The following is a 24841-nucleotide window of genomic DNA, read 5'->3' on the forward strand; positions in this document are numbered from 1 at the left end:
AGTCTCCTGATTTGTATCCTGCTTTCCCTGATTTATTTGCATCTTTATAGAATGTGAGGACTCCAGAAATTGGCTTGTGTCGTACAATGTGAGGAAGGACCCATTCAGTCTTCTTTATGAATTCTATTCTCTTGCTTTTGGGATAATGGTTGTTAATCTCTCCCAAAAAGTTACTGCAGGCTCTCTGCCAGTATTCATTATCTTTCCATAGTGACGAAATTTCCTCATTAGTTAAAGGTACTACAATTTCTGCTGGGTCCATTCCTGTCAACTGACGAAGTCTTAATTTACCTTTTTGAATCAAATCAGAGATCTTTTCTATATAAGTCTTTAATTTCTTATTTGGTTTACGTGGTAGGAATATCCATTCCAATATAATATCTTCCCTCTGCATCAAAATACCTGTGGGGGAATGTCTGGAGGGGAATATGACAAGAATACATTTAAGTTCTGGATCCACACGATCCACATGTGCTTCTCAAATTGTCTTTTCTACTAGAGCCAATTCCTTCTCAGCTTCGGCTGATAATTCTCTTGGGCTGTTTAATTCTTTGTCCCCTTCTAGAGTATTAGCCAAATTTTGTAGTCCATCTTTGGGTATTCCCATGATACCCAATAAGTTGGAAATGCTTCCTAACAACTTTTGAAAATCATTAAGAGTCTTTAATCGATCTCTCCTCAGTTGTACCTTTTGGGGTCTAATTTTTTGTAACTCTATCTTATATCCTAAGTAATTAATAGAATCTCCTCTTTGTATTTTTTCAGGAGCAATTTGCAGTCCCCAGCAAGGCAAAACTTTTTTTACTTCTTCAAACATGCTTTCTAATGTGTCTAACTTTGGATCTGCTAATAGGATATCATCCATATAGTGATAAATTATGGATTGTGGAAACTTTACACGAATTAACTCCAATGGTTTTTGCACAAAGTATTGGCATAAGGTAGGGCTGTTTAACATTCCCTGTGGGAGGACCTTCCATTGATATCTCTTGACTGGCTGAGAATTGTTATAATTAGGAACTGTGAAGGCAAATTTTTCTCTATCATTTTCTTGTAAGGGTATGGTAAAGAAACAGTCTTTTAAGTCAATAACTATTATAGGCCATTCTTTGGGTAGCAGAGAGGGCAAGGGCATCCCAGTCTGTAGGGAGCCCATTGGCTGAATTACTTTATTAATAGCTCTCAGATCTGTCAGCATTCTCCAATTACCAGACTTTTTTTTAATAACAAATACAGGAGAATTCCAAGGGCTGGTAGATTCTTCAATGTGCTGAGCATTTAACTGCTCTTGAAACAGCTGTTCTAAAGCTTGTAGCTTCTCTTTTGTCAAAGGCCACTGTCCAACCCAGACAGGTTTATTAGTTAGCCATTTTAAAGGTAAGGCAGTTGGTACTTCTGAGAGTTCAACAGCAGTTGTACTCTGTTTGTGTACAGCCTGAATGGTTGGTGACTGTTTTTTATAGCATTTTATGAGATTATTCCTAGAAACATGCATTGGCCTGTATTCCTTTTCTGAGAGTGTAGGAATTTTAATCTGGGTATTCCACTGTTGTAACAGATCTCGGCCCCATAGATTTATTGCTACATTTGCTACATATGGCTTCAGCCTTCCTCTCTGTCCTTCTGGCCCTATGCATTCAACCCATCTCGAACTCTGTTTTATCTGAGATAGGGTGCCAATTCCTAAAAGTTGGACATCTACCTCTTGAAGAGGCCAATTTGGATGCCATGATTTTGGTGTAATTACAGTCACATCCGCACCTGTGTCTACCAGGCCCTCCAGAACCAAGCCATTAATTCGAATTCTAAGCTTTGGCCTTTGTTCATTTATGGAAGTCTGCCAAAATATTTGTTTTATTGTGTTCTTTGTAAACTGTGATTCATCTATCAGAGCTGTTTTATCATCCATTGCAGTATCAGTTTTTACATTAGACATTGGTTTATTCAGTTGTCCTGGAGAGGAATGTCTTCCACAGTGGCTGGGAATGTTCTTACCACATTTGATTTGGGGGCCTGCAAGAGGCCCCCTGAGGCGTTTCCCGCTACTAAAGGGTTGCCTCGTATATCTATTTTTGATCTGCACTCACTGGTCCAGTGTCAGCCTTTGCCACATCTTCTACATAATCCAGGAGGTGGTTGGGGTCTTCTGTTTAGGCTATTCCTAGAAGGAGTATTACTTCTAGGATTACCCCATGTACAGTTTTTACTTATATGACCTGGTGTACCACATTTAAAACATTTGGTACCACGGGGCCTTCTTATACCTCTGGGATTTGTCTCTCCTATCCAAGCCTCATTACTGTAGTTAAGAGATTCAACACTATTAGTATACTGAATCCATTCTTCCAAAGGAGCTGATCTGATCTTTAATGGTGTAAGTATTCTTTTGCATTCTGCATTAGCATTGTCGAATGCCAAGGACTCAGTTAATACTTTTCTTAATTCTTTATCTGATACAGCTTTTGTTATAGCTGTGTTCAGCCTTTGTAAAAAATCAGTGAAGGGTTCATGTGGTCCCTGAAATATCTTTGTGTATACCTCAGTTGCTTTTCCAGGTTCTGGAATTTTTCCCCAAGCATTTAGAGCTGCTGTACGGCATAGGGATATTGTATGCTCATCATAAATGGCTTGTACATTCCTGTCAGCGAAACATCCCTCACCAAGTATTTGATCTTGGGAGATCTCAAAACCTCTGAGTTTACCTTGTTGTTCTAAATTTCTTGCCTCTTCTCTCAACCAGCTTTTCCACTGTAACTGCTGGCTATATTCTAGAACAGCTGAAATTAACTGATGCCAGTCATCTGGAATGATTCTATGTGAGGTAGACCATGAATTTAACATCTGTTTTACGTATGTGGAGTGTATCCCATATGTAACTACTGCTTCCTTTATATTTTTTAAGTCCCTTGTTGAAATTGGTTGTAATGTATATGTCGTATATGGCTCGGGGTGTGTGTCATCTGCTGGCTTCTCATGGATGATAACAGGATAAGCCATTGTATGAGAGCCATTTGGAGATGTTACAACCTGTATGGTCTTGCCCTTCTGCTTATTAGGTCCTTTGTCATGTTTATTTAGAGTTTCCTCCAGGGCTTGTAAACAAGCACCTAGGGTCTGTTCCAGGGAGTAAACCTCTTCTCTTGTAAGGGATTCCAGATTTTTCATGGAATCATGGAAGTTTTTATGTTCTTCTGAAACACATGATTCCATGGACCTTATCTTATCAAGTAATGATAATTTTTCTTCCTTATATATTGTCTGAGTAGCTACATCTTCACTCTGGAGAGTTAGTGTTCTATCCATTAAATACTCCTATTTATTATCAATAAAAGCAATTTTGGGTACAAGCTTGTTTTGTAAATTCTGGTTAGCAGATTCCAGAGAGAGAATCTTTTTATGTAAGTCCTGGCCAGCAGATTCCAGAGAAAGAATCTTTTTCTGTAAGCCTTCATTGCTATCTTTTAAAACCTGTAATTCCTGGTTAGCAGATTCCAGAAAGAGAATCTTTTTATGTAAGTCCTGGTCAGCAGATTCCATAGACAGAATCTTTTTCTGTAAGCTTTCATTGCTAACTTTTAAAGCCTGTAAATCCTGGTTAGCAGATTCCAGAAAGAGAATCTTTTTATGTAAGTCCTGGTCAGCAGATTCCATAGACAGAATCTTTTTCTGTAAGCCTTCATTGTTATCTTTTAAAGCCTGTATCAGTCCCAATAATGACTCATCTTTGTTCTTATTATTAAACCAGTGTTTGAACACTGTGTGAATTATTACAATGAATGTCAAAATGGTACAGGCCAGATATGTCTTAGGGAGGTCGTATATTTCCAGGAAAATGTCATTCAGCATACAGGCAAAAAGGTTATTAAATTCTTGTGAGGTAATGTTGTCAGCCATATTACAAGAATTACTCAAAATTTGTTAGTCAGTTTTAAGGTGTAAAATTATCAAGTACTTTTACTTGAAAGAAGCTTACCTTTCCGTGGTTTTTGGGGGTGCAATAGCACTTTTCAGCCAGCAGGAGGCATTGGTATAGCTCCAAAGCAGGGCCTGCTGGCAACCTTGGCTGGCGGCAGCTGAAGGCAGGAGCCAAGATGGCGGGGAAACGGCCCTCGGAGGAGTGGGAAGATCTCACTCCCAGCGGTTTTCGCTGGTCTGGGGGATAAGCTAGGGAACTGAGACTGGACTAGCTGCTCCCTTTTTCGGGAATGGAACCGTGTAGGTGTCCCCTGGTTAAATGGAACTTTGCAGGCGGTTTTAGGTACCCGCCAGCCGGGGAGGAGGCTGAGGAGGGAGCCGCCTAGGCCTTTGGAATTTGCCCCATGTGAGCGTCAGATATTGGTTAAATTATTAAGGCCACTCCATGTAGTTAAAAGGGAGGTTTATTTTGTGGGGTAACTTACAAATGAAGGGGTAGGTTACAGGGTCTGGCAAGGGTATAGCGCAGTCCGGCGGTGTTCTCTGGAGAACTCTGCTCGGTCTACCTCCAGCGTCCAGAGTCCAGGAACCAAGAGACAGAGCTCTTCCCGATCCTTCGTCTTCCGCTTCCTCCTCTGCCCCGCCTTGTGGGCGTGACCATTACCGAAGCCTCAGTGGGGGTTGGAACTTCCAGGCCAATGCTGGGATGGCTATCCACTACATTTCTCTGTGAAGCTTTGTGCCTTTCCTGGAACTCAATTTGGAGACCAGGCTGGCCTCGAACTCACAGAGATCTGCCTGCCTCTGCCTCCCGAGTGCTGGGATTAAAGGCGTGCGCCACCAGCACCTGGCTCACAATTAACAGTTAATGCCATAATTGTATCGGACAATATCAGGCAAACAGTCAAACTCCCATTGAAATAGGAAAATGGAAATTCCACAGATTTGGGGTATAAGGAGGCATGGATAAACGGCTCACTGGGTAAGAGCAACTTCTGTATGTGCATGAGGATTGAACCCAAACCCTCAGAAATTCACATCAAAAGCTGGGCAGAGCTGCTGTTGCTGTCTTTGCACTGCAATGGAGAGCGGAGGAAGATGGACCCCCAAAGCTCAGATTCTGTGACAAATCCTGCTTCAAAGCAGTGTGTGGCGAGCACGAGAGGAAGACACTGGTTTTCCGCCTCTGCCTCTCACATGTAGATCACACATGCATCCTCCTCAGCCTCTCACATGTAGATCACACATGCATCCGCCTCTCCTCTCACATGTAGATCACACATGCATCTGCCTCTCCTCTCACATGTAGATCACACATGCATCCTCCTCTGCCTCTCACATGTAGATCACACATGCATCCTCCTCTCCTCTCACATGTAGATCACACATGCATCCGCCTCTCCTCTCACATGTAGATCACACATGCATCCGCCTCTCCTCTCACATGCACCTCAGGAAAATAGTGTAAGGATAGCCTGATGTGGATTTCCTTTGATTGGTTCAGTCTTCTCCCTGAGACTAACTACTCTTCTCTTCATTATCTTCCACACCTCTTAGGTCTACTCTGAGGAGGACCCCCCCCCCCCCCCTTCCTGATTCCCGATTTAGACTTTGGAAAAGGAAACATTCTTGGGAAGAGTAATCAGATTTCCCAGCACGATTTCTGCCTTAGACACGTGGGAACTGAAAGATCATCTCAGAGTCCAGGAATAATTACTTTTGCCCCAGGGATGATGGCACCTTAGACAATGCAAATCTCTTAAAATTAAAATATCATCTCCATCCTTCCTTCCTTCTAATCCTTCCCACATACCTCCTAACTCTCTGCTCCCTCTTGAAATTGTAGCCTTTATACATAACATATACACAGACACACACACACATGCATGCATGCATGCATGCACATGTGTATGCACCTACATGCACTCTTAAATATATAAAAACAACTTACTCAGTTCATCTAGTGTTTCTTGTATCAATATAGTTTCAGGGCTGACTAGTTCATATTTGATAACCAACTATGGGGACATATTCATGAAAGACTGTTTCTTCCACTCAGCATTTCTTAGTTGCCTGAGGATTTTTATCTATGGGAGGGACCTAGTAAGAGGTCTATGCTAGCTTATCTGTTGATGTTGAAGACTTGTTCAAGTCTAGTTTAGGGTACCATATTGTTACTGTATTATGGCTAAAGCTTCCCTGTCATATCTAGAACATAGAATCTCACAGTTTCCTGGTTCTCTGGCTCTTATAGTCTGCTGTTGGGAGCCATGCAGCCTAGTCTCCATTCAGCATATGACTGCCTCTCCGGTGGGTTTCCTCAGGGCAAGGCACCTATGGAAATGGACTCTCACTTGGAAAGTCCATGGGAAAAAGCATAGGAATTTGCAAAATTAGTGTGGCTTGCAGACTTTTTCCCCTCTCATATTGTTGATTCTTTGGGTGGTTTTAGTTTTACTTTGTCAGTCACACATGTAATAGCTAAATTTTCCTTGTGTTTTCTGCTCTTTCTTGAATATTTCCCCCCAAGAGTCAACAGAGGGTGAATTCTTCTCAAACCTCTTATCTGATTATTAACTACAACTCCAAATCCTGGGAACTTTTCTGACTCAGTAGAGACAGGTACATATGAGAAAACAACACTTGGAATATTAACAATGTCTCAAAGTTCTGGAAAGGAGAGCAGGGTATACATACACAGAATAGGGGGAAAGCCTCAGGAATACACATAGTGTCAACTCTTGAGAATAAGTTCCCTGGACACTAAGCATACAATCATTGGTAGGATCTGGTATGCTCCAAGAGGACAAAATACAATACAAAATTTGGGATGGATAGGTCCATCTTTACCATAAATAGGAGCTTATATTGGTGGAAGAAGTATGGTATAGTGAGATGGGAAAAGAGTGCTTTGTCAAAGTCTGCCTTTTACAGAGAGATTGAGACATGGGATCCTCTTGTAAAAAGAAAGAAAGAAACTGTATAAAAGCATATCTGTCAGACATGAAAGAATTGTCTGGGTTTGAATATTGTTTTCCTTAAAGCATTGTGCCCATGTTTATTATTTTTAACTTTGTAACCACAGTAGCTGCCAGCTGACATAAGTGCTGTGAGAGCAGGATGTGTCTGGCTCAATATTTAGTTAAGCCTATAAAAATGCTGAACTCTATTCTAGAATAAGGTTATGCAGGGGGTAGAAAGGTGTATTTGGGGAAACATAAAGGGGAACAGTGGGGGCTTTCATAATGATTACAATGTATTCCTTAAAATATGATGCATTTCATAAAGTAAAAAATAGAAGCCAATAAAAAGCTGTTCATGTAAACCTGGAAAGAAAAACTCTGTTTAAGTGTAAATAAAGATGGCTCAAGCTATTTGGGGCCACTTGGGTGCAATCCACTTGGTGGTCAGAATTCTTCCTTTCACAGATGCCTCTTCCCCATCTCAGGACCTGAACCTGAGCCAAAGCTGGACCCTGTCATTCTGCTCACCTCTTCTGTGATGTTTCCTGAGCCTGAGGTGCTGGAGTCAAGCTCTGGATGTATGCACTGGGACTGACCACCTCACAGTGACTTGTTCTCCGCATTTTGATTGGTTGTGGTTTCTACAAGTGTCTCCATCTGTTGCAAATAGAAGTTTCTTTGATGAGGAATGAGAGCTACCCTAATTTGTGGTTACAAGGAAAAATATTTTGAATGCTGTTAGTAATATACTAGTTTATGAAAGTGGCAGAATACTTTCAAAACCTCCTGGAGGTGGGTGGTAGGTCCCTATTGCTGAAGATACCATGCACTTCAGACACAAGACCCAAAGGACACAAATTGGATATGACTTGAAACGATCCTTCTTGAAGACTAACTTTCATGGAGCCAGAAGCTGCTATGCAAGTTTCCAAGGGAGGAAAGCAACCAACAGTCCTCCCCAGTTATAGACAATGATGACCAGCATGAGGATGCGTTTATGGGTGCAATGGTGATGCTCATATCTTAGAGGTAACCAATAGCTCTCTAATGGGACATGAGATCTACTCAACAAGAGGGAAATCACATCTGGTACTAGAAACCTAGCCAACTCCCTAGAGTTATGGACCTCAGAGGACAATGCAAATCTTTAGAACAAAGGTGTCAAAGAATGCTCTGATTTCATCAGGGGCCATGGATCAATAACCATACTCATATCTCCATTTTGAATATATACATACTGTATCTAAAGTATATCTTAAAATAATCAGAGGATTCTATAAGAGATATTTTTCCTGATCAGTAGTCTTATCTAGCATGAGTCCCAATCAGCTATAATCACATAAAGCATTTCTCTTTTTATACACTTTTTACTCATGGTAGATGAAAAGCACTTCTATTTTCTTTTCTTTCTTTTTTTGTTTGTTTCTTTTTGTTTGTTCGAGACAGGGTTTCTCTGTGTAGCTTTGCGCCTTTCCTGGAACTCGCTTTGGAGACTAGGCTGGCCTCGAACTCACGAAGATCCACCTGGCTCTGCCTCTTGAGTGCTGGGATTAAAGGCATGCGCCACCATCACCCGGCGCACTTCTATTTTCAAACTCTACTATTCTCAGAGTGTCTGTAATTTTTTTATGTCTACTTTCAAATGGAATGATTCTAAGTTTATCCAATGAAGTAAAGAAGTCAAGCCATGTCATAATAATCAGCTTCAAGTCTCAAGTTCATCACATGTATTCCCTGTGTTCTGGGTCACCATAATGTGAGGATATTGACATTTTTAGGCTCTAAATATAGCTTTTGGTCCAGTACCAGTTTGTTGAACAGCAAAATTCCAGTGTTAGGCTTCACTTTATTCTGTTAGTTTTGCTGTGATAGCAAGCCAACTTTCAAATCTCAGTGGCTTACAAGAACAAATATGTATTTGTTCTGTCTCATGTCTTCTTTATATTTTGCTGACTGCAGTCAGCTCCACCTCTATTCTTACTCAACAACCTAAGCTGAAGCAACAACCCCTATTTGGGTTGAATTGCTCCCATAGAAAAAAGAAGAGATAATAAAGAGGCTGAGTTGAATCATGGAGTTATATTTAAAACTTCTCTTTGGAAAGATGTAGCATACTCTGCTTATATTTCATTCACTTATTCATCAGTGCATTTGTGGTCAAGACAAGATGTAAATATTTTCAAATTAGAATATAATCTTTCAATCTTGCTCTGTTATGTTAACATCCTTTATCATCGGAAATCTTTGGTATCATAAGAAATGTTTTGCAGAATTCTAGAAAGGCTACAGAAGTGGGACAATCAGACCTATAAGGTCTAACTTGGAATATTTTATACATCAGTATCTGCTGCTAACTTCTCTGCATGGTTAGTGCCTTCCACATGCTTATTTGTTCTTCTATCATGTTGCTAAGATTGAGCAGAAAAAAAGTCAGCTTGGTTGTCTTCCAAACCTTGGTCCATGAAAGATGGATGTCTATAAAATTTATTTATTTATTATTCCTTATGAGTTGAAAGTATTCAGAACAGGAAAAAGATGGAAAAAAATCTCAGGTCTCCTAGTGCAGTGTTTTACACACAAAGTCGAGAGGATAAGACAATAGACCATTGCAGTAATTTCAAGGTATTTGTAAATACATTGAAGTAATTCCTTACATTGTATCAATAGCCACATGCATGTCATAAGGCACCATGCTAACTTTACAACAACAAATGAAAACAAAAAATAAAACAAAACAAAAAACCTGACTTTTCTTTTAAGAGAGCTGAAGAAATTCACAGATTGCTTCCCTGGAATTAGATGGGGTGGGGGATGGGGGACGGGGGACTGAAACTCTCACTTCTGCTCTCATCTACAAGTAGGTGGAGTTCCCGTTCTATGAGAAGAATGGTATTCTCTCTGATTGTAGGTGATTATTTCATGCTCAATGTTTTAAATGTAAGTACCATTTCTATTCTGAAGGGAAATTAAGAAGTGAGTAAATAAAATCAACAAATTAAAGTACCATTTCTATTCTGAAGGGAAATTAAGAAGTGAGTAAATAAAATCAACAAATTAAATGATATTAAATTCATTTCGGACCAGGTGGCAGTGGCGCACGCCTTTAATCCCTTGGAAGGCAGAGGCAGGTGGATCTCTGTGAGTTCAAGGCCAGCCTGGTCTCCAAAGAGAGTTCCAGGAAAGTGGAAAAGCTACACAGATAAACCCTGTCTCTAAAAACCAAAAAAAAAAAAAAAAAAAAATCACTTTGCTGGAAAATGAATTGTTACCCATTTAGTAAGACTTGATTAAAAAAGAAACCATTCTGCTCCCCAGTACATCTTTTGGACTAGATTAACTGATCTATTTTGTTTGTTGTCAAGCTCCTTTGTCAATTACTTATCCTTACACTGTCTTCTTCCCTCTACATCTTAGCAATCATTTTCTGAGTTGTTTACTCCACTAGAGAACACTACAAGAATAAATGGAAATCTTTCATGAACCCATTTTGATGAAGCTCTTCATTTTAAACTCTTCTTGTTTCTTTTCCTCTTCTTTACTTAGTCTTCAAATTAAGAAAACAAGAATTGATATGGATCCACAGTTCATGGGTTCCCATAAGCAAGACAGTTGTCTAGCTTGAACTGTTTAAGGGTCCCCCTGGCAGTGGGATTAGGATCCATACCTGGTGCATGAGTGGGCTTTTTATGAAGCCCAGTGCCTATGGTGGGAACTTACACAGCCTTGGTGCAGGGGGAGGGGCTTAGATCTGCCTCAATGGAATGTACCCTGCTCTGCTGACTCCCTATGGGAGGCCTTGCCTTAGAGGAGGTGGGAATGGGAGGTGGGTGGGTTGAGGGTAAGACTGGAGGGCAAGAGGAGGAAGGAGAGGTGGACCTATGGATGTTATGTAAAATGAATAGAAAATATCTTAATAATAAAAAAGAAAAGAGAATTGATATGCCATAAAATTATGTGTCTTTCTTTCTTTCCTTCTTTCTTTCTTTTTTTCTTTTTTAGATAGGCTGAAAGCTATAACATCATGATTCTACCTGGATCTTCTTTCAAAGCTAATTGCTTTGTTGGCTTTGGAATGTATGGACAAAGGCCACACTGTAATTCATTCAGTCCTAAGAAAAACTGACCTGTCCACTGTAAATCAGAGCCTGAGTCACCAACTCCAATAATGTTTGAATAACCTTTAGTTTTTGTAAATAATAAGGTATGAATGAGGTATGAACTGAAATATAATACATTTTAAAATACTATCATTAAAATATATATTATTTTCACATATGTATGATTTATTTCTGAAGATAAATTTGTTTCTTAGGGGCAAATGAAAGGAAATGCCAGTTATGATGAGAGTTTCACAGCCAGTGAGGATGGAAGATTTCTAAAATAAAGGGCAAGAAGATATTAAGCCAAATGCAACTATGAGTTTAGATCTCAAATTAGATCTCAGGAAACACAATCATTCTTTAATTAGCCAGACTGTCAAACCATAGTGCTCCATAAATAGGACACTTATTAGTCAACTGCCACAATTCTTTCAAGCTTCTGAGGGCTCATTTTGAAACTCCTGAGTTGGATTCAATTTGGAAAACAACAGCATTAAGAATCTGGGGCACCTGTAATGCAGTGTGAGAATGCCCTTTCCAGTTTTGCCTCTTAGAATGCCAGAGGGAGCTCTAAATGTAATTCTGTCTCCATGACTGACCAACTCCATAATTTATGTGGAACAAGCTAGAGTTCTATATTTAACTTACACCGACTTTATAGAAAAGTGCTTTGAAAACACTGTCTTCAGACTGTCACAATAATAGTCTTCTGACATCAATTGCATGACTTATAATTATCCCACGCTAATTGTATTTCCATGTATGTAACTCTGCACAAGGAGCCACGTGAACAGAAGTGTCATTAGTGCTTATGTATATAAGCATTGCCTTTTACCAACCCTGTTTCAGATTTTCAGAAAACTACAAGGCAGAAGCCCAGTTGAAATGTTTTGGATGAGAATAGGAGGAGGGTTCTACCCAGAGCAGCTAAGACTTCAGCATCATCAGACTTGATCTGATTAGAATTCAGATTTTCAAGTGGAGTACCTTGTCACCTCATACAAATTGATTATAATTTTTATAACTTTGCTGTTTAAGTTATGGTCCCTACTGAAACAATGCAGATGAAATAGTTCTAAGCAAGTTGAGTGCTTCCAAACACTTCTTACCTAGCAGATATTGGGATAGAAGTTCAGGGAGGTCAGTGTTCAAGATCCCACAAATGGTCAGTGTGGTGATGTGGTTGGGAATTGGCTTCTCCATTTATGCTTTGTCTTTTGATTCAGCTAGATTTGCCCAATTTGGGATCCTGATGTATTATATTGCTCATGGTTTTCAAAATCACATGCTTGTCAAACCATGCCATTCTGCTTCCGTCCTCTAACCACTTCCCATCTACTCACCACCTTGCCTTTTCCTGTAGAGATAATGCCCCTGCTATCCATCTCGAAGCATTTATTATTTTGAGGCAACTCTAGAATCAGAGTAAAAGAATTTGACAAACCTCTCACTTTGTAGTCATAGACCACCAGGAACATTAGTAGCTTGCTCTCTTACTCAGTTTTGTAAAGGAGCTTGTCAATAATACTCTTAGGTTAACTATGTGAAGATAATTGGAACAATAAAAGTAAAACATTTATAGAGCACTTAAGATAAAATATAGGGTTGGGGCTTTAGCTCAGTGGTAGAGTGCTTGCCTAGCAAGCACAAGGCCCTGGGTTCGATCCTCAGCTCCCCCCCCCCCAAAAAAAAAGATAAAATATAAACTTGTAGTAATCTGAGGACTTATTATTACAATACACCACCAAATCTTGGCTTTTGTGCCCTTCTATTAGGAAGCATCTGTTAAGTTTATAATGAACATCATCAGTTTCCCCAGTTGTTACTCTGGCAACATGATTGTTAGTAGCTTTTCTTGTGGACTCCAGTTGTGCATCCTCACGGTGTTTTAATGTCTATATGTAGTTTCACTCATTTATTGGTGCCTAAATTTCAATATATCCATCATACAATTAGACATAGTCCTTAAAATTAAATTGGATTATGTGTTTCTTGTAATGTCTATCTAGTCTTAAAAGTATAATAGACTGTTATAGAACTCTGAACTAGTAATATGGGGAGTACATTATTCATTTTAGGTATTCAAAGGTTTTTGTCAACTCTGAGCTAGTGGTATTTATGATTCTAAACTAGAAATTAACATCTTACAGAATTAAAGTAAACAACTCATAGACTCTATCAGTTAATTTATTATCTATCTCCTAGTAGTGATATTGAGTTTCTAGTTATTTTTATGATGCAAACAATAAATGACTAATAATATTATTCTTGTAAATGTAGAATAAGACTTCTTTAATACCTTCAGAAGTTTACCTGGAAATGGTTAAAATGTAGATTCTGATTCAATATTTCTTTGATGAGTAGATTAAGCAACTGATTTCTACCAAGATCCTAGGTTGATCATCATGCTTCTAGTCCAAAGAATACATGGCAAATAACAAGTCCCTAAATTTACCCTAGTGAAATATTTTCTTAAGTGATCCATATTGCACATTGCCTTTTCTTTTCTCTTCTTGGAATAGAGTAGAGCTTGGCTGGAGTTTATTTGTCTCCCTGGTAAAGAGTAAAGGGACAGTGCAGTATGCTCCTGTCTTCGATGAGTTCCTTTTGCTGTGATAAAACACCATGACCAAAAACAACATTGGGAGGAAAACTGGATTTCACCTTACACTCCTAGGTAACAGTCCACCACTGAGGAAATTGAGGACGGGAACCCAGAGGCAGAAATGGAAGTGGAAGCCTTGGAGGAATGCTGCTTATTGGCTTGATCCCCATGGTTTGCACAGTCTGCTTTCTGATAGCACCCAGAACAACCTTCCCAGGGGTGGCCACACCCTTTTAGGATGGGCCTTCCCACGTCAATCAAATCGCAGACTTGCCCACAGGCCAATCTTATGGGGGCATTTCCTCAAATGTAAGTTTTCTCTTCTCTAAAAACTCTAGCTTGTGTCGAATTGGAACAAAGTAGCCAGGACAGCTCCTGTAGCCAAATGAGCTGTGCAGGATGAGCCTTCTAGGATTGCTGAAATTAATAACAGGCATGCAACAGCGGTTTACAACCTTCTTAACATTGCAACCCAACCCCGTAATACAATTAGCCATGTTGTGGTGACCCCCAACCATAATATTTTTTTGTTGCTATTTTATTACTGTAATTTTGCTACTGTTATAAATCATAATGTAAATATTTGATATGCAGATGGTCTTAGGCAATCCTGTGAAAGTGTTGCTCAACCCCCAAAGGGGTCATGATCTACAGATTAAGAACTTCTGACATACAGTTTCCGACAATAAATCCCTCTGCTGTAACTTTATGTTATCAATAATGCTCACACTAAGGACTTCAATGAGGACAGCTTATCTGGAGAGTCCCACAGTGCTCATCTTCTTCCTTGGGATCTTGTAGATCAGGTTCCCAGAATTGATAGCATTCTGATTGTACAAGAATTCCTACTGTACAGTCACATGAGCTAGTGATAGTTCAGTACCTGGGATCATTATACTGCACAGTTCTATCTCTGTTTTTGATTTATCTTGACATTTAAGAAGTATAAGAATACAATTCAGACATAGAATTACATGACATGATCACACCAGATTTTATGAGTCAACTTACATGTCATATATTTTGGCTGCAGGAGGTCAGTAATTTTATTTAATAATTTATATAAATGTAGGTAGAACAATATATAATAAATACAAAGATGTGTCAAACATATGAGAAAGCCAATTTGTTCTCACAGTTACACTTTGATATGTTTCACTGTCACAATCCTAGTCCATTAATTCTTTCCCAATTTCCCCCATTTCCTACAATCAGATTTTGTCCTCTCCTTCTCACATAAGGGCTCTTGGTGAGACTTTCTACATAATCCCTGATTATATTGGCAAATATCTTTTTTTTTTTCTGTCCTTCTTTGCCTTTGAGAAGTGACTGATTCCTCTGCATGTGCCAGTTTTAGAGCATCTTCCATTTCATAATTAAGTAAAAAAAAATTATACTGTTGTCAGTTTTGAGATGCTTTTGGCAACTACCTCCTGTGACTCATACTAAGTAAGAAGCATCATGACCATGAAACATGCATGGTTCCATCATTAAAATGCAGAATAAGGAAGTTAAAATGCCATGTGGGGATGCACAGGGATGACGGTGTTAGGATTGATAATCTGAGTTACCATGGTGGGTCTCCTTGTAGGGTCATGTCACTTACTATTTCAGGAGATAGAGGAATATAGATGATCTTGTTTGTAGATACACAAGGAGGCAAAATAGAAAGTTCACTACTTATTTATTCCTTCCTCTTCTCTTTCTAAGGTCCTACAAAGTTAAGTTACATTTTATTTTCTCTTTAACAATTTTCCTTCTGAGGACTTTCATAAAACCTCATCTTTTAAAATCATCATGAACTTTAAGGCATAAGAGCATATCACTGTTTTATAGTCTCTCGTATTTTTCTAATGTCCTTAGAAAAAGTTGGATTTAGTCATAGGAAAGCAACACTTATCATAATTTACCTAAAGGCTTTTAAAAGGCGTTTAAGTCAAACCTGCAAATGAACATAAACAAGAATATACCTCTGTGCTCAAGCACGTCATCAAGGTGGGAAATGCTTATTATATTAGGAGGGCACCAATAGAGGAATGGGGTATCATGGGAAATTTCTGGAGCCAGGGCTTACTTACCATATATTATCAGAAGAAAATTTATTCTCTGCCACTTTGTTTTATAGGAAAAAGCATTTTCCTAAATGTTACATTTTTTTTTTTTTTTTTTGCTTATTCAACAGAGATGGAAGAAAGGTTGACAGAATGGCAAGGCATCAGTCATCTATGCTTCTCAGTTTATGGCTGTCACTAAAGTCTGTGAACATGGGATGCCTTATAATTTCACTTTGCTCCCATATATGCAGCAATACTGTGTAAGCATCTTACTATGAGGAGACAAAAATTCTTTTAATATCGCTATTTGATTAGTTTTGGCAGCATACCATATAAAATGATATCTTAATTTCTTCTTCTTTGTCTCTATGGATGCTCAACTCAAGGTAGACATTAGTGCTGTGGATATCACTCTGTATAAATAAAATGCTGATTGGCCAGTAGCCAGGCAGGAATATAGGTGGGACAAGCAGAGAAGAGAATTCTGGGAAGTGGAAGGCAGAAGGGAGACACTGCCAGCCGCTGCCATGAAAAGCAACATGTAAAGACACCAGTAAGCCACAAGCCATGTGGCAAAAGTATAGACTAACAGAAATGGGTTAATTTAAGATAGAAGAAGGAGATAACAAGAAGCCTGCCACGGCCATACAGTTTATAAGCAATATAAGTTTCTGTGTGTTTACTTGGTTGGGTCTGAGCGTCTACGGGCCTGGTGGGTGAGAGAGATTTGTCCTGACTGTGGGCCAGGCAGGAAAACTCTAACTACAAATGGCGTCTAAAATGTTGGCAAGAGTTTCCACCTAAAACCTGAGAAAAAAGATTCTGAAACGGTGCTAAAAACAGCTTCCTAGTTGTTTCTCTCAAGTTAGCAGCAGCCTGCTGGTTTGAGCTACTTGGCAGGTTCCTGGCCTGTGTGTCTGACCTACAATGTGGTGGGAATGAGGACTCTACAAGCGGCACTTTACTCTGCTGCATGGTGGATTTAGCCTTTGCTAGTTAAAAAAAAAAAAAAAAAAAAAAAAAAAGGTTTCTGGGCTATGTGCTGCTTTGATAGAACTGCTTCTGATAGTTGATGGTACACATGGCTCCAGACCCAGAGATGGTGGTAAACTGTACCACTGCCATGTTGGGAAGCTGAGGTGGGCAGAGCCAGCAACCACAGAGGCATTTCAGTGTTACCAAGATGGATATTACACAGAGTATCTGGTTTATGTTGTCTTTGGGATTTTTAACTGCAGAAAAAGATTTGATCATAAAAGCTGTTGAGTTAAACAAATATGTAAATTTTAAAGGTACCTTGACTTCAAAATTTGGATATAAGGATATGTTGCTTTGGAAAAGAGTCTCTGCTTTTGTTTCCACAGAAAGCCAGAGGCTGTGGATTTGTTTCAGATTAAGATACAACAGGTTTGATCAGCCAAGACCACCTAAAAGGTCTCTGATGACACCATGGCCCAGATGATCTGACATCCAGAATGGTTTCAAGGCAACTGGCTCAGAGGTTTACCTTCATGGACTACTCCATAATCCTAAAATTTTATTTGTGTCCCCATAAGATACAGCGCCCCCTCCAGCAGGAAGTAGTAAGAAAAACTATGCCCAATTTCCCAAAATTATCAAGCTGGCTTTGGAGATGGAATTGGCTCACTCCTTCTCTAAACCCAGACATATTGGTAAAAAAATGGTTAAGAGCTTCTTGTGTCCCAAATAAGAAGAGCCCTCTGATATGGGACAGAGAAAAACCAATATTTTTATTTAAATCAAGTTGATTATAAATGTGATCTCTTTCTTAAAAAAAAGGGCATATGATATAGATATAATAGGATAAAAGGGTAGATTAATGAACTTACTATTAAATAACAACAACTTGTTTAAAATGTCTTACATTGGTATAGATTTTAGTCTATTGATACAAACTTAAAGTTAATTTTGTTATACTATATATATATTTCTACTCCTGTTTGAGATATTATGTTTATGCAACTCATTTAGTTTGTAATGGATAATTAAGAAATACAGATCAGTTAGTCTTCTATGATAGTCAAACTTATAGTCATGTTAAATTTTCTAGGTATACATAGATAGATATATTTCAGATAGACAGGTAATCTTCAAACACTTCAAAGGTCTATAGAATATGGCATTTAAAATATTTTTAAAATTTAGACTTTCTGGACAGTGAGACATGTCTGCTCCTGGCAGCACCGATTTACTTCAGAGAGGAGGATGGGCATTAAAGACACTTCATATGGAGTTTATCTTTACCTTGGCAAAAATAGCCATTTGGGCAAGAAACTTTTCTTGGACTGCTTGATCAACTGGACATGCAGGACCCATAGAAAGGTGACCACTGAACTTTGCTTGACAAAATGGTCCTTCAGGTTCCTGCTTCTCAGAGGAAACTGCCAGACATTCTATAGGACACTGAGAAAACTGACCGAGAGTCTCTAGCCCTGTGGGCTGAAGACAAATGCCCCAACTTTACAAAGGAACATTAGGTGACCATCCAGGCTGCCAGCTGTCTCTGTCTACCCTGTGAGATTCCCAAAAGTTGCTTGCATCCTTCTCCCATTTCTCAGGTAATATTATATCCTTCTGAGGTCTTTGATGTGGTTGAAGACTAGATAGTTACAATTTCCTCAGTTATGATAAAAGATAAGTTAGATATAAAACCTTAAACTCACAAATATAAGTTAGATAGGATATCTTCTTTAATATTGTAACTGTAATTCTTGCTTGATAATTGTTTTGTTACCTGTAATTTTACTATGTGAAAGTTAACCTTCCTTTTTTAACAAAAAAGAAAAGGGGAAGTGCTGTGGATATCACTCTGTATAAATAAAATCTGATTAGCCAGTAGCCAGGCAGGAATATAGGCGGGACAAACAGAGAAGAGAATTCTGGAAAGTAGAAGGCAGAAGGGAGACACTGCCAGCTGCTGCCATGAGAAGCAACATGTAGACACCAGTAAGCCACAAGCCATGTGGCAAAAGTATAGACTAACAGAAATGGGTTAATTTAAGATAGAAGAAGTAGATAACAAGAAGCCTGCCACAGCCATACAGTTTGTAAGCAATATAAGTTTCTCTGTGTTTACTTGGTTGGTTCTGAGCATCTATGGGCCTGGTGGGTGAGAGAGATTTGTCCTGACTGTGGGCCAGGCAGGAAAACTCTAACTACACATTAGGGTTTATTTACTATAACCCTTCAAACATCAACATATAATATACTTTGGTGATTTTCCAGTATAACTACTTCTTTGAGCCTATATTATATATTATTCTCATTTTACATGTTTTTGAACATAGATATTTAGGCTCAAATATATGTGTATATATATGTATATACACACAGAGTGCATTCAGTGTATATATAATATGTTCCTACTAGAAAGGCTAAATTTGAAGTTCCTATGTGACAAATAGGTTCTGAGACTGAGTAGGGGTTGAACTCTAGGTGTGAGTAGTATGTAATATCATGCTTACAGACATGGTAGACTTGGGCATTAGTAACTATACACTAAGCAACTAATGTGTGTTGATTTTGATTGGGAATGCATGATGGGAATATGAGTTGAAATTCATTGTTAATTGCATTATGGCAAGTTCATTTAACTGGCATCTCATTAGCTTCCTTGCTTCTCCTGTAGTATGGATTCCCTAATCATCATTTTATATGCCTCTGTTCTCACAGCATCACCAAAAGATTGTTAATTACCTCACTCTGATAGTTAATTTTGTTGGACTTGGCTAAGGCATACCTAGAGAGTTATTACAATATTCTTTCTGAGTGCCTCTGTGATAACCATCCAGGAAAGGATGCTATACAACAAGTTACTATACATCTTCATGTAAATAGGAAAGTTTTTTTTAACCATTTCAAACTCTCTAAAAATTATTTAGAAGGCATCAATATTTCTGTTAATTAGAGACGTGTTAAAACTGATAAAACTATATATTTCCTTACTTGATTAGTGGCTACTGTAGTGGGTAGCTATTCTAGCTTTGACCTTGAAACACCGCCCGTAGAGTGACAGCAGGTAACGGCCACTCCTGCCTATGACCTGCCACTAGGGCTGACCAGTCCCTGGGGTGTGGCCAAGCGGGAGCCCCTTAAGTCTCGAGGTGCATATGTGTTTGGACATTCTGGATAACTCATGGTCCTGAAGCCTGGATGGTATACCAAGCCAGAGTTCTCTGCTGGATGGTACCTCATCTCTTCTGGATCCTGTAATCAACCCCTATTGGCTGTAAGTTATCCCAGAAATAAACCTCTCTTGATTACCAGATAAATTACCTGAAATTGCCTCATTAATTACAGTAATAGATTACATTTGTTTCATAGTTCTTGAGTTTCTTACATTCTCCATAATTTTCTGAACCTATTCTGCTGATTTTTGTCTCAAGGGAAAAATTATCATTGGATCAAGGTTTTAAATCCCATTGTGCATCATTTACTTATATATACTCAAGTATTCTCTTTCCTTCCTAGGTCTCCTGGTTGGTCAGATGCTACAAATACTGTGTGTCTTATATTTATTTTAAAAGATACAAATTGTGTGTGTGTGTGTGTGTGTGAAGGAGGGCTGTATGTGTATGTATTTGAGTGGATATGTACACATGTGAGTGATGGTATAAATGCACATGTATACATAAGCATGTGGAGATCAGAGGTAAAAATAAGGTGTCTTTCTCTATTAATATTCACCCAATTGTTTGAAACAGGGTCTCTCACTGGACCTGGAGTCATCCATTCAGCTAAGCTGACAATTAATGAGCTCTGGGAATCCACCTGTCATTCATTACCATCTACCCCTAGTGTAGCGGTACAGTGTGAATGCTTGGGCTTTTTACATGGCTTCTGGGAATTTCAACTCAGAAGTCCTCATGCTTGCAGACAGGCACTTATCCGGCCCATTGATTATTGAACTGCCAGCTCAATACCCAGATACTTTACTTTAAAATCCCTATTACATTAAATTCTTTTATTTCTCTTTAATTCTTTTGTTTTTTGAGACATAGTTTCTCTGTGTAGCTCTAGCTGTCCTGGAATTTACTCTGCAAACCAAGAGGCTAGGCTTGAAGTCAGAGATCTGTCTGCCTCTGCCTCCCAAGTGCGGAGATTAAAGGTGTGCACTACCACCACCACCCAGCTTATTTCTCTTTAATCCTTCCATGCTATTTTCTTTGATGGCTTTCTTTAACATAGTGAAATCTTGTTTTTTCATAATGTCTGAAATAAATGTATTAATTAAAAAAATCCTTATTCTCACATTAATGCACTTTGCACAACCATTCTCCTGCTCTGTCTCTGTGTGTGTGTGTGTGTGTGTGTGTGTGTGTGTGTTTTGCAGCATCCTCTTACAATATAACTTACTGTCTGCTCATCATCACTGATTTATAGACAGTAGCTGTACTCATTTGTTTGGCTGGCATAATCAATTACCATACACTAGGTGACACAAAACCTGGGAATCATCTTGTGTATCTAGAGCATCAGTCCTCAACCTTCCTAAGGCTGTGACCCTTTAGTACAGTTATTCATATCGTAGTGACCCCCTAACCATGAAATTATTTTTCCTGCCACTTCACAATTGTAATTTTGCTCTTCCTATGAATCACAATGTAAATATCCACGTGTTTTGATGGTCTCAGGTGACTCCTGTGAAAGGTATAGTTCAACACAATCCTTTGGGGATTCTCTACTCCACAGGTTGGGAACCACTGTTCTAGAGGCTGAACATTCACACTTCAAGTTATCTGAGGATGACAGGGGGAAGTCTATCAGGCTCCTCACAGTCTTCAGATGGCCACTGAGATAAATATTTCTTCATTTTACTTCATCAGTTATAATAATTTTACATTTTAATCAATTATTTCAGGGAATCAATGTACAAGTTTTGGAGGCACAACTGAACATACAACAGAGTTAGTCACAGACTGTTTAGGAGAGCATTTCTCCAACTTCCAGCAGGAAAGAAAAATTTACATATTTGATTAATTCAGCTTTTTGGTCAAGAAGTGGATACTTTCATGCCTTTGCAACTATGGACAGAAAGCCTGGAGAGTTGGTATAAAAATCAACTGAAAGCTAAGGATGCTTGAGCACAGCTGTATTATCAATGGAGAGATGTACAGACAGATCTCTGATGAATTTATAGTTCAAAGGGATCTAGTTCTCTTATCCTTGGACAAAACATTCATGTTCCCGAGGCTTAAAGACCTCTGGAAAAGAAGCACACTTTCTCCTCTTTCAGTGAATGAGGGGGCAGCATGAGTATGAATCCTCAATTCATGATTTCAGTTCAAGAGAGTCACTTCTGAATGTTTGTGGGTCCTGTTTGGCCTCCACTCCTTTCACTCCAGAAAATGGAAGGATGAATGCATGAGGATTTGGACTCAAGTTGTTGTTGTTGTCATAAGTAAGTAGCCAATTTACCTTGATCCCTGAACTTCACACTAGTGTTCAGGATGCTGTGATTACCTCTTTGTTTTCAAAACTTATCAGTGACAGACACAAAGTAGTATTTTATAAATTCAACGTATCAAGAGGCTTCTTGGAAAAAATATGATAGACTTTTGGATATTCAAAAGTCAAAATGGTGCTGTCTAGGTAGAACTCTAGATGTCCCAAATGTCTCTCTTAATAGTTGTGTATACTCTCCTAGCGAGAAGTTCTCTGCTGATATATTTTATTGAATTTCATTTTTTTCCATTTCTGCCCTCTGCTCCCAATCAACATCTATTTTGTGCCAGCTGTCAAAAGCAAGCATATCACTATTGACTGCTTTAGATTCTAAGATTCTAGTTTGACAGAGAGATCTAAATCTTTTTTTTTCTCATGTAATTTTCTTTCATATTCAAAAGGCTGTAGTACTACAGAAGAGGAACAGGTATTTTAACAAATCTTTTCCATAACAGTCCAAGATTGCTAACTGTTTTAGAATGCAAACAACTATGGGAGTTTAGCATGACCCTTAGGAAGAAGAGGTATGAAGGAAAAAAAACAAACACAAAACCAATAAACCTCCAAGAGCCTGGACTTAATGCGATGCACTCGGAGGGTATGAGAAGATCCCTTTCTTCTTGGGTATTTGAAAAAATAAAAATCACCTGTGAAAAAGGGTTAAAGACATTTGGAATGGTGTACCTTTGCTTAGAAAGTGACTCACTGGAGGTTTGTGTTCCCATTGTCTATAATAGTAGTTGGAAGCATCAAATCGAAGTGCTAGTGGCACACTGTGTCACGTGACAAACACTGAGGAGGTGTGCTTGGAGGCCCAGAACGTGCAAACTCCAAGCACTACTAACAAAGTATTTCCTCCACAATGTGAAACTGAGAGTAGGAGTCATAGAGGCTAACATGCTGAGTTGGACACCTGGAAGATTTATAATTTATAATATATATAAAATATAAATGCCTCCCTTTAAGGAATTTGCTATGCTTAAATAAGGGAATGCATTCAAATTATTTAGCCTAGTGTCTGACGACAAGTAAGCATGCACTTCATCAGTGATTATGATTACTGATTCTACACTGAAGAAAGGAAACACCCTAAAAATGGTGGAAGTCCTTTCTGAGCCTGTAAGTGTTCACTAGTGGCCAGAGGGTTCCCTGTCTTCACAAAGTGTTCTTCTGTCTTAGGGGATGTGAAAATATTGCATATGGGGAAAGAAACAGCAAAAAATAAGCCACTATGGAACAAAGTACAATGATTTGCATTATGAAAAGTCCACTATGTGTAAAGAAGCAGGGAGGAAGGAGGGTGGTCTAGTCTATCCTAAGTGACATTTGAGTCGAAGATGACAAGGAGAAAGAAGGGTGGGGACAGAGTGGGAAATCAAAAGTACTTGTTATCGCCAAGAATCAGAAAGAAGAATGACCCTTTAAAAGCAGAACTCCTTATCTGCTGGAGACACAGACCTATGGTAGTAGGATTCAGAGATATGAAATTCTAGAGAGATTTCAAGTGCTGTGACTACATGGAATGCACACGAAATGTAGGCAAGCTCTAGGAACAAAGAATGTCCTCCAATTCACTCTGTCAGCCACTCGACCATAAAAAGCAGAACCCAGACAAAACCTGATGGATCTTGGAGGATGACATATCCCTAGACTGCATCCTCTAGCAAGAAAAACAGACTTGCTGCTACCTTGGTCTTGGCACTGTGAGACTCTAAACAGAGTTGCAGAGGAGTTATGCTATGTCTGGATTTCTAACTATTAATTGCTATTTATTTAAACTGCTAAATACGTGGGTCATTTGTTATGGTAGCAAGAGGGAAATTAATATAACTGACGAGCAGAGAAAGTAATCAATAAAAATCAATAAGGGTAAAAATCAAGAAGAATAAGAACCCTTTCCTAAACATTTTTATATAAAGTTAAAGTATCAATAATGCACATTACTGACTGTGTGAGATACTTTCAAGTGGGAAGTTGGAGATGAAACAACAAAAAGGTTACTTGTGGGAGAAGATATTGCTGGACTTCAGATAGATTAGTTTCTGTCTTGAGTAATTTTTCACTTAGAAGATTTAATTATTTTGTCTATGTATTAAATAAATTACACTGAACGCCCATAAAACAAAAAGATTCATTCATGAATAAAAAGCTACAAAACATTACAATTTGTTTTATTTAACTTTAAAGTTTATGTGATTTTTTTAAACCTGAATATGTAGAAGAGACTTGTGTAATATTTAAACATTAATTTTTATATGCCCTAGGCAAGTTGTTAGTATCTCTGAAAGGCATATTTCTCGCTTTGAGCAGGAATATTAATAGAACGTACCTCCAAAGTCTGTGATAAGTGTAAAGTAAGTAGAAGGGTTAGAATTATGTGCTCAAAGGATCAGCATTTCATGATATATTGCACGTTTTGTTTTGTTTTCTTTGTACGTGTTAGACAGCAAACAACAGGTACAGAGGAATGTGCCCAGACTCTACCTGGCTTGATAGTACTCACATGTTTGGTTGTGTATTTCTTTCTGTCTTTCTCATCTTGCTTAATGATATCATAATTCAGTGTATTTTAGACAGTCTTGCTGTCTTTTTTTTCCTCATTGCTGGTACCTTAAAGTTCATAATCAAAGCTAGTGCATTTCAGTACAATCAACAGAGTACAGTAAATGAAATAGTTACACGCCCATTGCGTTGTGGGGAAAATGTCCTCAGTGCAAGCTGAGGTATAACCTTTGTATT

This window comes from Onychomys torridus, chromosome 12, assembly GCF_903995425.1.
Source record: "Onychomys torridus chromosome 12, mOncTor1.1, whole genome shotgun sequence".
Lineage (NCBI taxonomy): Eukaryota > Metazoa > Chordata > Mammalia > Rodentia > Cricetidae > Onychomys > Onychomys torridus.